The following is a 16,752-nucleotide window of genomic DNA, read 5'->3' on the forward strand; positions in this document are numbered from 1 at the left end:
ATATATTCTATACAAAAATAAACAATTCGAAATACACCCACAATCCAAAAACCAGTGCTATAATGATCCTCCATGTTATCATATTTTGGATTTCCCTCCAAACTAAACATATGGGCAAAAAAAAGGAAGAACCTAAAAGTATATTCATGTACACCATTAGGGTTTTTATCTTTGTTTCAACCATATTTGTGCAAAGATGCTCTAGGCGGCCTTTGAATCCATATGTGTATCAAATATATTGGATGTAAAAATAATTAGATGCCCATCACATAAACCGTGATAGCTGGGTTCTTCTTCAAAACGAAGGCAAAGAAAGCAGCCATCTTCAACGAAGGCAAACAAAGCAACCATCTTCAAGAAATGAGTTCATTTCCTCTTAAAAGGGACATGCTAAAGATTTTAGGCTTTGTGAGAACAATCGAACAATAAAGGAAGTGCTAGCTCAACATGTGTTCATATGCATGCATAGAGAACAAGTTTTAGAAGAATTCCCTACATGTGTACCATTTAATAGGCTTAGCTGTAAGTACTCAACGTTTTATGAGTATCAAGCTTCAATATTCTAATTGTTTTTTGGTATTTTTAGATGTTTATTCGTCCTTATTTGTCTTTGATATGTTCAGATCTTTATCTGTCCTCTATGACATTGAACGATATCCTGTACAATCTATTATTAGGATCTTTGATGTGGTTCATGCTTGCATTGGAGAATAACAATATAAAGGGAGAAGTTCAAGGTCGCTTATAGAGCATGGTATCTTTTTTTATGATTATTTTTACTATGCTCCAAAGGGAAACTCCATTTTTGGTACTTTAAAGTATCTTCCTCTTTCCGATTTCAAAAATGGAGAGTGGCCACTTGGGAGCTCGGATACTAGCGAGGTGTCTTAAACCCAACTTAGTAAGAAAACATGTTAAATTAAATATTTGCATGCTTGTAAATGTGTTTGTTGACTTCTTCTCCAATTGTGAAGTAAGAAGAACCAAATCTATGTTATTTGTATAAGTGTATAGATTCATATAATATTCTAGAATTCTTAGACAAAGGTTGCGATAAAAAGATAATAAATTGGCTAGAAAGCACAATGAGAATTGACTCTATCTTATGCAAATATATGATATGCACTCAAAATTTCATCATGAGCTTTTATCATAGAAGGTGGCACGTAGTAACGGGCCAAAGAGTCTCTTTAGATGAAGATCTTGATGACTTTTGAGATAATTCTTTGTAAGAAATAGATGTTTGGTTTAATGATGAACTTGTCAGAGTGTTATAAATGAGAAAGAATGATACTTTAGAGAAACTACAAAATGACCTACAAAACGACGATGAGTTGGATATGCTAAGCTACTTCAAATTCAAAATCTAGAACCGCATGGTAAAATACTTTATTTTGTGTATATGTTAACAAACTTTAGTATCAAATATTAAAGTTTCTACCTTATATAATATGTCTCCATATAAGGGAAGAACGAGAAATGAAGTGCATGCACCTCATTGACAGCATTATTCAAATTGTGTTTGAACCAAGCTAGTAGGTGCAATCTTTATTAGTGACACACTAATCAGGAGCTAGAGGTACATCCTTTGATTGCAAGACTATTGTGATAATTTTGTTGCAAAATTCTAGCAAGTCAAGTGGTGTGTATGATGGTAGGATTTATTTTTGCAAATTGGGCCAGGACTTCTTAGATTAGAAATTCAAGACAAACGATACAATGTATGCCTACTGGGTTAGTTAAGAGTTGGTTTAGATCTTTATCTCCTCATCATAGCTCGGATTTAGCAAACGACTTTATCATATCAGCCTTGCATTGAAGCAAGGCTGATATCAGCCTTGCATTGAAGCAAACCCGATAGCCACAAGAATGAGAATCAGGTTGCAACACAACCTGACATTTAACATATCTCATCTCATCATTATGAGTTGGCTCTTGAGTTAGAGCCTCTTACAGGACTAAAAATTTTCCACACAGACCTACATTGAACATGGGAAATATAACAAAGATTGAATATTCAATTCGTTGTCAACATAACAAAGAATAAGCTGATAAGAGAAAGACCTATAGTTCTACTTTGGTAAAGAATCCTCTAACCAAATCAGTGCAATAACAAGTTCATTGCATCAAATGGATAATCACCAAGCTCCAATGTCCACTACAAATCGTAAAATATATTAAAAATATTTTAAGGGACTAACTTCTAAACGAATGAGTACATGGGAAAATTTGACTTACTTTTCGTTATACACCATGATGAACATTTTTACCTCTTCAAAGTTCACCCTTGAAAACCAATTAAAGATACAATAAGGAAGCTTCTTGAGTCATTTTGCAAGATATGTGCAATGGTAGAATTAAGAAAAAATATCCGGCATTACATATTTATAATTTGTGCACCTACAATCATACTACAACCAAACTAAAAAGTTACAATACAATACATATGTTTAATAACAACTATTATTAAACATGTAGATAAACCAATTACTTCAAAATATACCTATAATCTGATCATTCATTTCTCTCAATCCATTCTGAAATATATCAATTTCATTGTTTTGCACTGTAAACCGTTGAGGCCCATCAAAACAAATTCACCCTGACATGAAATATAGGCCTCAGCCGTTTTGCAAAGCCTCATTGTTTACTGAGGCTACTTCATTAATAAGGTATCTCTGATGGCTTGATCCTCTTGCCTTTTGCCCTCCTCCTTGCCTTTTGGTGTTTTACACACTCTTTGATTTTTCCCTCCTTCTTGACTTGTGATGATGGTGTAGACTCTCTTCCAGGTGTAGCTTCTTCTATCTTGATAGAGTTATTTTTAGTTTTCTACCCAAGGGAACTTCTAGTAGTAGACAGACTTAAGCCATCGATCCGAGTGGCATCTTCACGTCTCTTACATAGACAAGCTCAAGCCATCGATATGAGCGATATCTAATATGGTGTAAAGAATGAATGTCTGTATCTTTCAGGGTTACTTTGTGGGTACGAGCTTCCAAAATGTTAGTGTCTTGAAAAAAATCAATAAGCCAATCTTCAACCCCACCTCCTAAAAGCATCAAACCACCTCAAACCATCGATTTGAGTGGCATCTGATATGGTGTAAAGAATGAATGCCTCGGTCTGTTAGGGTTACTCTATGGGCATGAGGTGCCAAAATGTAAGTGTCCTAAAAAAATTCAACGAGCCAATCTTGAGCCGCCTCCTGAAAGCATAGTAAGGATAAAGACTACCACCTCATGCCAAGTTTAAACTCCTCACATATCTCTCTAACGATACGTGGAATGGAATCTTTGGCAATACCATGCTTGTGCACTTCTGGGCTCTTTTGATTTCCCTCAATGCATAAACATACTGCTTGAACCTTCATTTCCTTCCCTCCTTCACAAGCTCAATGGACTTTACCCTTCCTAAACCTGATACTTGCGCCATCCTCTGTCCAACTTAAGGGTTTCTGTCTTATTTTTTCTTACAGTCTTCTTCGTGTATACCATCCAATGCATACAACAAGGTGGTGCAAAACAAATAAACTAAAATTAAGTACAACACAAATAACAACATAACAAAAACCAAATATGTGTACTCATGTTTGGGGAAACTATCAAGTTGTGGTGGTTTTTTGAGGTATAGAATAGGTTAAAAATGTAAAAACGTGATAGAAATGTTCTTTAAAACATGACTACATGAATGCTAGTTCATAAAAACTGTGGGTTTACATTGTGATTCTCTTACCTTGATAAGTTGTTGCCTGTACTTAATTTAGTTGCCCTTAATTTAGTTATTTTTTGAGGTACAAAATAGGTATAAAATGTTAAAACTTGATAGAAATGTTCTTTAAAACATAACTGTATGAATGATAGTTTATAAAAAACTATGGGGTTTTTAGTAGAATAGAAAGGGAAAAGATGTAGAGGACAATAGAGGAGAAGGGGAGCAGAGGAGATGTAGAAGACCACGAAAATACACATCTCGAAAGATGTACATGCCCGAAAATCACGGGAAGTAAAAGCACATTATGTGGCATTGACATCAGCATGTGTGAGTACCCTTTTCACAGTAGCATTAGTAACCTTAACAGGTTGTGTACTAGATACCACCTTAAAAGGCACACTGGGGACACATGGCTGGTGCTGCCAAAATGCAACTTGTTTTTAGGTATATGCAAGGCGTACTCAAGTTATTTCTTTTCTAGGACTTTCAGTTCATACTGTGGGAAGGACGCCGAATCAAATACTACCCGCCGCATATGAGCTCTACAATGCGATCAAGGTACCTCCTTGTTCATTTTATTGCATATGCACGTTGTGCTATAGTCTTGTGAGTTACACAACACGATAGAGTAGTCCTCCACAACGCGATTAAGGTGTCTCCTTATGCAATTTACTATGTGTTCATGTTGTAGGTAGCAGTCCTGTGAGGTACACAATAGGTCAAAATTTACAAATGTGATGGAATAGTGCTCTACAACGTGATCAAGGTATCTCCTTGTGAAATGTATTGTCTATTTGCATTGTAGAGCAGTCTTTTGTGTTACAACATAGGCCGAAATGTACAAACGTAATAGAATATAACGCGATCAATTAAACTCTTTGTGCAATTAAGTGTCTATTCACATTGTAATGGTTCTTTGAGGTATGCAATAGAATAGGGCATTACAATGCAATCAATTAAACTCTTTGTGCAATTAAGTGTCTATTCACATTGTAATGGTTCTTTGAGGTACGTAATAGGTTAAAATGTAAAAACTGTGGTGATAGAAATGTTATTTAAAATAGGATTGCATGAATGCTAGTTCATAAAAAACTGTAGGTTCACATTGTGATTACCTTACCTTGATAGGCTACATGTACTAATTAGATTGCCCATATGGAAGACCAGCAAAGCTACAAAAGATCGATTGTTTTTTGAGGTACAAAATAGTTATAAAATGTTAAAGCTTGAAAGAAAGGTTCTTCAAAACATGACTACATGAACGATAGTTTAACAAAAACTATGGGGTTTGCATTGTGATTGCCTTACCTTGATAGGCTAGCCTGTACTTGATTGGGTCACCTGTATGGAAGACCCGCAAAGCTTAAAAAACTCAGAGGATTGGTTTCCCAAATCTATTTATAGGAGTCTGCTCTTATACATTAAGAGACCCTGCTATTTCCTAGCATACCCTCACAAGAAAGAAGAAATAGATGGGTCTCTTAATGTACAAAAAATGCTAAGTAGATATGTGTAATGCCAACCAATCTCCGAGTTTTAATGATGCACCATGAAAGGAAAGTGGGAGGAAGGTGCCAAATGTTCCAAACATGTGGCACCTTCCTCCCACTTGCCTTTTATGATGCATCATTAAACTCGTGGGCAGCCTAAAAATGTGCACTTAAAATGTTCACTGTTGCTGATTATTGTTTGTCCCACTTAGCTTCTATGTCACATTGCTGATGCATGTCTCTACTTTTAGCCCAGAAGGCAACACTATTTCTTGCTCTTTTTATATATTTTTAGTTTGTATCTACTACCAACGGCCTCTTACGTACCTAACAAAGAAGTTGTACAAAGTGATCTAAGTTCTTTTTAATCTCTATAATTGTCTTTTTATGTTGTAGTGTTCATTACACATAACGTAAAAAGTGGCACTCACCATCATGTTTTACCTTATCATGTTGTCTTGTAGCTTAGAGACTTTCATCTATGCGGAAAGTATTTTTATTTCACTCTCCACTTATAGATGGCAGGGGCATAACATTTTTTCCCTCTAGAGGAAGGTGACGATGTGCCATAAACTCCCCAAGAAATGCTGTGTGATTTCTTGCAGAAGATTTAAATGCATCATCTTATGTATGAAATTTTAGAGATATTCAATATGGAGTTCAATTTGCAATGTATGTTTGGGGGCTTATAGAATTGCTTGAAAGAGAAGCTGGAAGAGTTTGAAAGATGTAGTAGGGTTGGTTGCCCAACACACTAAGTGGTGGTTCTTCTCTGGATAGTATGTACGGAGTCCTCGTGCTCACAGTGTGACAAACAACACACGTACTGGTAGACAGTATGGAGCAAAATACAACACAAGTGACAAGATTGCAAGAGGAGGAACAAGCTAAATGAAACTTGAATGCAGTAAAACAAGTGACTACAGCCCAAGGCTAAGGTTACAATGTAGTACCAAGGATGAAGGCAAAGGTTACAATGTAGTACCAAGGATGTAGCATGAAGGCAAAGGATGATCTGAAGGATGTGTCAACAGACCGTATAAACATTCCTACAAGATGAGATGGAGTCGGTTGGAGTAGATGGCAATGGTAGGGGTGACTCCAGGGATGATAGTGATCACCATGGTAGAATTAGTGGTGGATGAGGATAGCGAGGATATCTTGTGAGCTACCCTAATGGAGGGGGAGAACTTGGAGAGGTTGTTGTGGATGGGTGGCAAGGTGGAAAGGGAAAATACCGCTACTGTCAAGGAAGATGGTGCGGTGGAGAGGGAAGATACTACTGATGTCAAGGATGGTGTGCGGCAGGATGATGCGGTGCCACGGATAGTGGGGGTAGGTGGAATGGGCTAAGAAACTGGGGGGCAGTGTGTCGATGTGATGAGGTGGGAAGATCACATTGCACCCGAGGTCAGATATGGGATGCAGAGGGAGAGGACTGGCAATGTTAGCAAGGTGGTGGAGAGGTAAGTTGGGATGGGAGGCTGCTATAGAAGATATGTGAGGAATCGTGTAGAGGGCCAAGTAACGGAGGGTCCGAAATCGACAGCAAGGCATTCATATAGGCGATGATGAAAGGGAAAGGGGTGACCCTGAGCACAAATAGTGAAATACCTCCGTGTAGTGGGTGGAGATGAAGGGCACTAGAGCAATGGGGATCTCACGAAGTAGAAGATAGTGGAACATGACATAGATATGTATTATAGGGGGGCTAGGGAGTGAAATAGAGATGTATGTGTCAATGAAATTAATGGTGAAGGAGGTGCAAATGATGGATTAAGACAAGGTTAAGACGATGATTGAGGGTGGGTGCCAGGGTGGGATAGGAGAGGTTTTTTTTTTGGGGGCTTCCTCTTCTTATTCTGCTGTGTTTTTTAGGAGAGGTTTTTTTTTTAGGGGGGCTTCCTTTTCTTATTCTGCTGTGTTTTTTATTCTGCTCTTTTTTTTCTGTCTTTTTTTTTGGAAGGTGGGGTGGATGACGGTTAAGAGGAGTCTACAGGGGAGGCTTCAAGTGGGTGATAAGCCTTGATCCTTAAGCCGTTATATAACCAATGGAAGGAGCAGGCCATCCAAAGTGTCGAGTTACACTGCACCTCGAGGAAGAATGTGGTGAACCAAAAATGGTCCTTCCCAAGCCGGAGGAGCCAACTTTTTTGTATGTTTTTCAAATAATGAGCTTGGTATAGCAGTGCCAGTTGGCCTTCTTAGAATTTGGGTTTCCAAAGATGTCAATCATACCATGCATTCCTTTGGTTTTGTTCCACCTCCAAAGCCTAGTTTACTCGGGTTTCATCCAGGATTGTCAAAAGGAGCACTGAGGCATTGTGGGCAGTGTCATCCTGGTAAATGGTCCCTACCTGGTATGACCTGACCCATGGTTGAATTCAGAGGGCAAGAAGGCCTCCAAGTTGTGGACCAATTGAAAAGGATTGTGACATGTTGTGGCTTTAAAGGTGATTCTGTAAGCCCACAAGGTGCCGAGGAGAGCCTCGAACCAATGATTGGATTGTTGATGGCACATTGCGGAGTAAGTGATAGAACACTTTGTTGGTGCTTTCCACCTGCCCATTGGCCTAGGGGGCTAATAAGCACATGACTTGTAGGGGTGGAAGACCTTATACTTGCTAAGGTGGTAATGACTTCATTGACAAAGTGCGAGCCTTTGTCATCAAAAGGGCAGCTAAAGGAGACAAGTATGTGCTTTCCACCTGCCCATTGGCCTAGGGGGGTAATAAGCACATGACTTGTAGGGGTGGAAGACCTTATACTTGCTAAGGTGGTAATGACTTCATTGACAAAGTGCGAGCCTTTGTCATCAAAAGGGCAGCTAAAGGAGACAAGTATGTGCTTGTATAAGAACCGAGCCACTGTGTTAGCCATGCAATCCTTGGTGGCTTAGGCTTCCACCCACTTCGTCTTGTGTAATATGTGGTGATGAGAATGCACCACACGCCGTGCTAGAATAGGAGGGTGCCTGAGATATGGTCGGGATAGTGACCACCACCAGGGCCGGAGTTCGACCAGGTGAGGCACTTCATGAGGACTGACGCACGTTCGTAAAATTCCATCTCATGACCAGCCTTGTAAAGTTGGCTAGCTCTGATTTGGAAGGGTTGGCTCCAAAAGCCAGTGCTTGTCCTTGTGCCAGCTAGAATTTGTCCTATGGAAAGCAAGGCAAGAACATCCCCATACCAGTCCAAGGTTGCATCAACTTTAAAAAGAACACTATTATCCTCAATACCTATTTTGCAGGCTCCCAGTGTCAATGCGAGAGAGAAGGTCTGCCATGATGTGATGTTTGCCGGGGCAAAGGAGAATCTCAAAATCAAATTCTTGGAAGAGTAGTAACCACTACCAAACACGGCCCACCACCTAGGGTTTGTTGAGGAGATACTTGAGAGCATGGTGGTTCGAGATGACGATGAAGTGGGAGACCAAGAGATAGTGTCAGGAACTTTTAGCAAGCATAGACTATAGCCAAGCCTTTCCGCTTGGTGGTGTTGTAGTTTTGTTCAGTGGGTGTGTGAGGAGGTGGCTATCATAGTAGATTGGTTTGTCCATCTTGTATTTTTCGCTGGGTTGAGTGAGGACTGCACCCACAGTAGTGAGGCTTGTATCTGTATGAACATGTACAGTTGGGTGGGATGAGAATGGGAGCTTCGGTGAGGTGATTTTTAAGGTAGGAAAAGGCCGTAGAGGTTGGGTTAGACCATTGGAAGGTTTATGATGGCTTGACTAGGTGAGTCAATGGTTGGAAGGGCCACATTTGCATACATATCAATGTGAAATGACGATGATTAGCCGGTGTGTTCGACAAAGACTCGGGTTCCTTTAGGGCTGATGGTGGGAGGAGGAAGGAAGCATAGCCATGAGAGGAGTGACACTTGGTGAAAACTAGGGATAACGAAGAAAGATGTTATGGGAAGGCCTCTATGTGGGAGACAAGGTGAGTGCCTGTGAAGTTTAAAAAATCATCGATAAAATTACGGAGAAATCTAAGGAGGTGCTCCCTGAAGATATTAGTGATGATCCGCTGGAAAGTGGCCAAAGCATTACACAGTCCAAAGGGCATCTTGTTGTATGTGTAGGTGCCCCATTGGGTGATCAAAGCTATCTTGGGGCAGTCATTTGAGTGGATGTGGCAACCTAGTTGTACCCACTAAACTTGTCCATGAAGCTATATAGGGCATGCCCATAAACATCCTCTAAAACCCAATCCATGAATGGGAGTAGAAATCCATCCTTGGTTGTGCTTTGTTGAGGGACCAAAATTCCACATAGACACGGATCTTGTTGGTCTTATTCTTGGGTGAGATGACCATGGTGGAAGCCATTTGGAGTGTTCCACTGGGGAGATGATTTGGGAGTCCTCCATCTTTTCCAGCTCCACCTTGACAGCCTCTACATATGAATGGGTTGAGTTCCCTTCTAGAGGGGTACGGTGTGAATGCCAATGATGTTGGCTAGAACGCCTTCCAAGTCCTTCATGTCCAGGCGAAGACATCCTTATAAGATTGGAAGAAGGCGACGGCTTGCTCAACTAGGGTGGGGTGATCCCATAGCCACCAAGAGGCTAACATGATGGGATGAAGCTCCTCTATAGTGCCGAGATTGAATTTCTAGATGGGGTCTTAGCAAGAGGGAAGCTAAGAGGTTCCCCTGTCTCAACTGCTTTTTTGGAGAGGAGGGTGGGATTGTGAGCCTATTGGTGGTAAATTGGGAAGGTGTCGTAGGTGATCTTTCATCCAAGACCTAGGACACTCCCCCAACGGAAAAGTTGGTACTTCCATAGACACCTGTGGTGGTTCTCTATGTTGGCCCACAGGGGTAGTGGTCAAGTTTGTGGTTGGGTGGTTGTCGCCTTGTGTGAGAGGGGTTTGACCATCTTATGCCCTCTGTGGTGACGAACCCATCGGGTCTCATTGCCCTACAACCTCATAGTGCTCGGAGGAAGAGTTGGTGTGGAGTCGCTTGGTACCTTCTTGATGTCCACCATGTAGGATGTTAGGCCTTTTGCCACTTGGACCCAATCAAGTAGTTCTGACTCATCACCATAGCGGACAAGGCCTTCTTCCTGCATAGGCCAAGAGGTGATCTTCTAAGAGTTGGAAGACAAAGTGGGGGCTACTATGGCACCACGGATCCCTTAGTAATAAGTAGGCCCCTCTGACTTCAGGAAGCCAGATCACCACAAAGTCTAGTTGGAATGGGATCCCCTGGATAACTACAGAGACACCTTCTACTAGGCCAATGGGGGTCACCTCCCGTTGGTCTTGCATCCAAGCAAAAAAGTTGGCTGGTCATGTTACCTTAAGACTGACTGCATGGAGTGTAAATTCTAGCATGAGATTTACCCCAGTGCCACCGTCGGTCGACAATTTCCCCAGAAAGTGGGGTACCATAAATCTCCACAGAGAGGTGGGAGCTTTGGTAGTCAGTAAGGGAGTGACTGGTAGTATGACTAATACCCATGTAATTGGAAATTCCTAAAGGGACTAGAAACCCACCATATCACCCACCACTAGAGTTGCTTGACATACCATTGAGTTGCTCCCAATAGTGCACTGAGACATTGTCAGACATTGGGACTAATTTGGAGAAGATCAAAGAGGTTCACTGTTATAGATCCTCCAAGGAGAAAGGCGTAAGCTTTGGTTTGGAATGTGGGGGGGAGGTTGTAGGTGGTTTGTCAGAACACAAAGGGGTGATTATGGAGGTCCTTGAAGGCTTGCAAGAAGGACCAATCTATGACTATGCGAGGGAGTGGAGGGGTGGTTGTGGAGGTCCTTGAAGGCTTGCAAGAAGGCCGATCTATGATTGTGCAGAGGAGTAGAGGGGTGTTATCATTGGACTCATCCCCCATTTTCTCTTTAGGCATGGCCTTCTTTTGTGATTGGGTGACCACTATGGTAGATTTTGGATCCTCATGAATGGTTGGTGTGGGTGTGACGAACACACCAAGGGTGGGAGAGGAAGGGGGGAAAGTGGACCGTGGATGTCCCACTAAGACTAGGTGGGTGGTGGTAGGGGCTGGGAATGTGAAGGTGGAGCAGGTGGATTCCCTTTTCTTGGGGGTCCCGGATATAATGATCCTTGGATTCTAGACAATACTGTAGTAGTAGAGGACATGGCACATTTGTAGTAGAGGACGGGGCGATTTTCAGGGTTGGGGATGGCGAGTAGGATGGTTCATGGGGGCTACTACCATGGTTTGGCTAGTGCAAGAGGATTAGGAAAATAAGTGGTGAGAGGTAGGTCACCTAACAGCGTAGGTTGGCAAGGGGAAGGTGCAGCAGTGTGGAAGGTTTGTGGAATGACAAGGGTGGCTGTGGTGTAATGGGATAGGTTAGGGGCTATTGAGGCGGGGTGAGGGGTTTGTTGTTGATGAAGTTGACGGAACCCCTTCAGATAGTAGCAATCTTTGTCTTCATGTCCTCCTTTTTTGCAAAAGGAGTAGTACCTCCTCTTTAGCCATACTTGGACATTGTGTCTAAGTGACCAGCATATAACACACCACACGCCCTTCTTGGCTTCTTGTTGAGTATTCAATTCCTCATTCTCCCTTTTCAGTTGGAGCAGGGTACTTTCCTCGCTTGAAGATTTCGGGCTCACTTTGAGTGCCTCTAGCTCCCACTTCAACTGAGCCACCAGGTGGTGTCACCGTTGGATGATGTATAGAGCCCGCATCATGCACAAACATGAGTCATGCATTTTCAAGTTGAGAGGCTAGCTCCTATAATTACAAAAATGTAGTTGTGGGAGCCGACTCTCTCAAATATTCTATTGGGTAGTAGACCTAGGCAAGGCCTATGTCACCCACCACTGATGCACCATGAAGTTGCCAAGGTAATTCGGTAAGCGGCCACCAACACTGTGGTATGTGTCATGAGTTTTGACACCCTCTCCTTGTTGGTAGTAGCTAGCCTCCTGAGCTCCTAGAGAATTCGGTCCTCATAGTTACTAGGACGAAAGGTGTGAGGAAAGTGTTCTTTAGGGTAGTCCAATTTGCAAAATGGTAGGTTGGAAATTGACTGAACCACTTATCTACAGAGCCTTGGAGAGTGGATGAGAAGAGTACCAAGAAGGCATCCTCTTGCTCAAGGCCATGGCTCTTACAGATGGAGATGCATTTCTAGATGTGGTCTTCGATGGAAGAACCTTTGAAGCTTGGGAGCTTGAAATTACCTTGGCCCAACACCATGGTGGAAAGGGGTTTTGCACACCAGTAGGATTGGCTAGACCAGAAGGGTTGGCTTGGTCTCCAGCATTGTTACTAAGAGTGGGATTACCAAGGTCTGCTATAGGGAGAGGTGGAAGGGAGTCCACCGAATGCTCTAGGATGGTACCTCTAAGTTGACCCAGTGTGGTGGTGTGATTGTGTGACGCTGTTACAGTGTGGCAGTGTGACACTATTACGATGGTCTGTCTAGTGTGAGCACCCCTTGGTGGCTACAAAAGGACCACCGACAGAGACAACCTCGATTGTGGGGGCAAGATGTATGTCCATGTGAATGACTCAATTCCAGAGAGGCACATTTAAGAAGCAAGCTAAATAGTATCATAGCAAAGATACCTAAGAATTTAAAAAGAACATAGGGTAAACTGGTTGACCACCACATCGGATTTGTATGTTATCTTTTTACATGGATGCCTATGTGTCATGGGTCATCATATGCTTAATCATTATGAGGTGGAGAGAAAGTAGATGAGGTCCTCATCTAGAACTAGCCTCTTTTGACCACCACATCGGATTTGTATGTTATCTTTTTACATGGATGCCTATGTGTCATGTGTCATGGGTCATGATATGCTTAATCATTATGAGGTGGTTGGGTAAACTGGTTGACCACCACATCGGATTTGTATGTTATCTTTTTACATGGATGCCTATGTGTCATGTGTCATGGGTCATGATATGCTTAATCATTATGAGGTGGAGAGAAAGTAGATGAGGTCCTCATCTAGAACCAGCCTCTTTTGTGAGATACATCCCCTGATAATTGAACTTCACCTGAATTAACATTGTTGTGATAGGTGTCCATAGAGAAGTGCAGAGTGAGAGGTAGATATGGTCCTGAGAGAGGTGGTTGTGTGCAGAAATCATGGAGACCGTTACACATTGAGTGTCATTCATATTTTGAACCTAACACATAAATAAAGAATTGAGTTGTTACCTGACACATTAGTAAGAACATGGAAAGAAGCCATATGCTTCTCATCAATAGGGAAGCAACAATCCATAAAATTCTATCCTAGAGGAAGGCCTGGTATCCCTATGCCAAAAATTTGCAAACATCCATGTTCAAGCAAATGTCCAAGAAGATAATAAGCATAAATGTCTAAGAAGACATAACAAGCATAAATTCAAAATTTATGGTTTTTTTACTCAAGATGTCCATTCTACAACTAACCCCTTAGCTCACAAGTTTCATGTGGTCCCTATAAGTATCATCAAAGAAAAATCACCCTTGAAGGAGTCTCTTGAGTGAGTAAAGCTTAATGCATGATCAATTTTGTTACTATTACTCTATACCTCCCTTAAAGTGGCAATGCTTCTTTTTGCAAAGAAGAGACTATAGCACGATCAATTTTGTTACCCCACTATCCTACAACTCCCTTAAAGTGGCAATGCTTCTTTGCAAAGAAGAGACTATAACACGATTAATTTTGTTACCGCTACCCTAAAACTCCCTTAAAGTGGCAATGCTTCTTTGCAAAGAAGAGACTATAACACGATTAATTTTGTTACCGCTACCCTAAAACTTCCTTAAAGTGTCAATGCTTCTATACGAAGAAGAGATTTTAGCAAAGCCCACTTTCCTTACTCCTTCTATGACACATAAGACCTCAAGGCTAGAACCTCCTACCCTTGTCAACATGTTGAACCCCCAAGGTTATGGCTTGTATTTGTGACAAACAGTGATATGCATCTAAGGTAGGCTCTTATCCACCCTAATCCTTAGCATAACCTCATGTTCTTGGAAGTGAGGGAAGTCCTTGGCACCCACTTCATGTGAATCTCGTACTCCTTAAAACTCTAGTGGGAAAAATCTCATACTAAGACTCTTGAAGAAAAGAAATCACTTTTATGGCTTTTAGAGAGAAGTCATTTCTTTTTAAATTATTTGTTTTAAAGAAGTTCCTAGTAGGGAAATACTCTCAACACAGGATATCAGTTATTTGTTTCAAAGAAATTCCTACTAGGGAAATACTCTCAACACAAGATATTCGTTAATTATTTCAAAGAAATTCTTTTATGTCTTTATAGACTAATCATTTTTTTGTTTCAAAAATAAATTCCTACTAGGGAAATACTCTCAACATAAGATTTTAGTTTCAAAGTAATTGCTACTAGGAAAACACTCTTAACACAAAATATTAGTTTGTTTAAAAAAATTCCCACTACAAAAATACATTTTAAAAAGTTCATGATTTAAGCACAATTAGAAATATATATCTTAGTTTAAAATTTTACATTAAAACACTTTTAAAAAAAATCATACACTGCAAATGCAATATGAAAATTCTTCAATATGTATTTGGGTCATTAGCATTCTAAAGACACATTTTTATACATGTCTTCTTGAAGATAAGGCTTTAAAACACTTTTATGATATCTTATGTAATTTGAAAAATATATAAATTTACTAGGTTTATGATTGTTTTAAAGCTTTCACCCTACCACTACCAAAATAACTAATAATGATTAGCAAGAAACATGCTCAATGCCCAAGGCTACTTCAACTGCTACATAAAACTTTGGATACCCACCAAAAGGCTTTTAAAGAAGACTACAAATTTCCCTCAAAGAAGACTAAGAAGTAATCCACATGTTAAATCAATGTTCCGACAGTTGTTGGTTCCACATATCGTCTACTCTAAGTCCAAGGATATTATGAGGGAAACCAAATCTAGCAACAACAAAGCCAAAGTCCCTCTTCCCCACCAACATACCCCCAATATACTTTCATAAAGGCTACAAAGACCTTGGTCTTAGAGAAGTCAAAACATGGAGTGCTCGATGCCCAAAACTTCTACTAACAATTGTGGCTTCTAAAGAAAAGCTCATAATCGCATCCTAAGAGGTTGAGAAAAATCTAAAATGAAGCTAAGAAGTCTTTCCAACAAAGCACCCCTACTACTTAAAAACAATAATTTTCCTAAGCTCTTATTAAAAGTCCAAGGCTTCTATAAGGAAACATAACCATCTAGGTTCCCAAGCACACAAGGATTTCAAGCTGTCATCTTCAATATAAATCTAAAATGAATCTTCTCCATCAACTCAAAGATGTGATGGACTAAGAAGGTGCAAGTAGACCACAAGAACCTCTCCTCATAGTCAAGGAAGATACAAGAACCTATTTACGAAAGCATAAGGGTTTAAAAAAACTTGGATTTTCTCAATATCTTTAAGGTAGAGTGCCTCTTTACAAACAACTCTCACCATCTTTTATGGGAGTGGATTACAAGAACATGTATCTATGTTTTCTTCTCACATGTATCCTCCTAAAGCCAACAAGAGATTTAACAATGTCAATACTATTATATGGAATACAACCTCTAGAATCCTCCATTGTTTGCTAAGGTAGAATGAATTTCTTCCACGCTTCAACACGGCTATGCTAACATCATGGACCTTCACACAAACTAAATTGTGGGATCCAAGAATATTATCAATATTTCAAGGCATACTTAACCAACTATATAGTATGGCACCTTCAATTGTTGTAGACACCACCATCTCTTGATGGTTGAGTAAGATATCAATCCCTTATTGCACTACACTAATCTCTTAATGTAACATCTCTTATATCTACTCCATCTTCTTCATCAAATTTTTAGAACCAACACCCTCATAAAGAGCCTTCTCCAATTTGCCAATATGTGGCTTATCCACATCGCTTCAATGATTAAGGCAATGATTAAGCAATAACCATCAATGCCTAGTTCACTTGGTCACTCTCAATAGGTATATTTTGAGAGTGAACATAAGAATCTATTCTAAAAAAGAGATGGACACAAGCACCTACTTGCTTGCATGCCCAAATAAAAATATCATGGGATCACACAAGAACCTTTTCTTAAAAAGGAGGTGAAAGTGTACAAGAACCTCTCCTAATAGTCTCAATAGCATCAATATATTCGTTGAAATTGCTACCACAAGGTTGGCCAAAAGCCAATCTATCTTCACAAAAGAGATCCACCAAACGTCTTACCTTGATCTAGCTTTTAGCCGTTCAGCCGTTTACTGACCACCCCAAGTTCAAGCCATAGGATCTTCATCTTATAAGAAGGAAAATATATGATTGCACATAATAGAAAGAAAAAAACCATAAAGAGAGAAAACACTACATCAACTGCGAAAACAAATCCCAAAGCTCTCTCTTAGTGTCCACCTGTAAATGAACTCTCTCTTAGTGTCCACCCGTAGTAGGTGAGCTATCTCTTCAATCCATGTCAATTTGATGAGGATGTCTCTCCAGCATATATTTCTCCCAAGAGCCTTTGTGAAGATATCCACATAATTCTTCGTTCACAACAACTCTTG

Source organism: Cibotium barometz, chromosome 18, assembly GCF_041138505.1.
Source record: "Cibotium barometz isolate CiBa-2024 chromosome 18, ASM4113850v1, whole genome shotgun sequence".
NCBI lineage: Eukaryota > Viridiplantae > Streptophyta > Polypodiopsida > Cyatheales > Cibotiaceae > Cibotium > Cibotium barometz.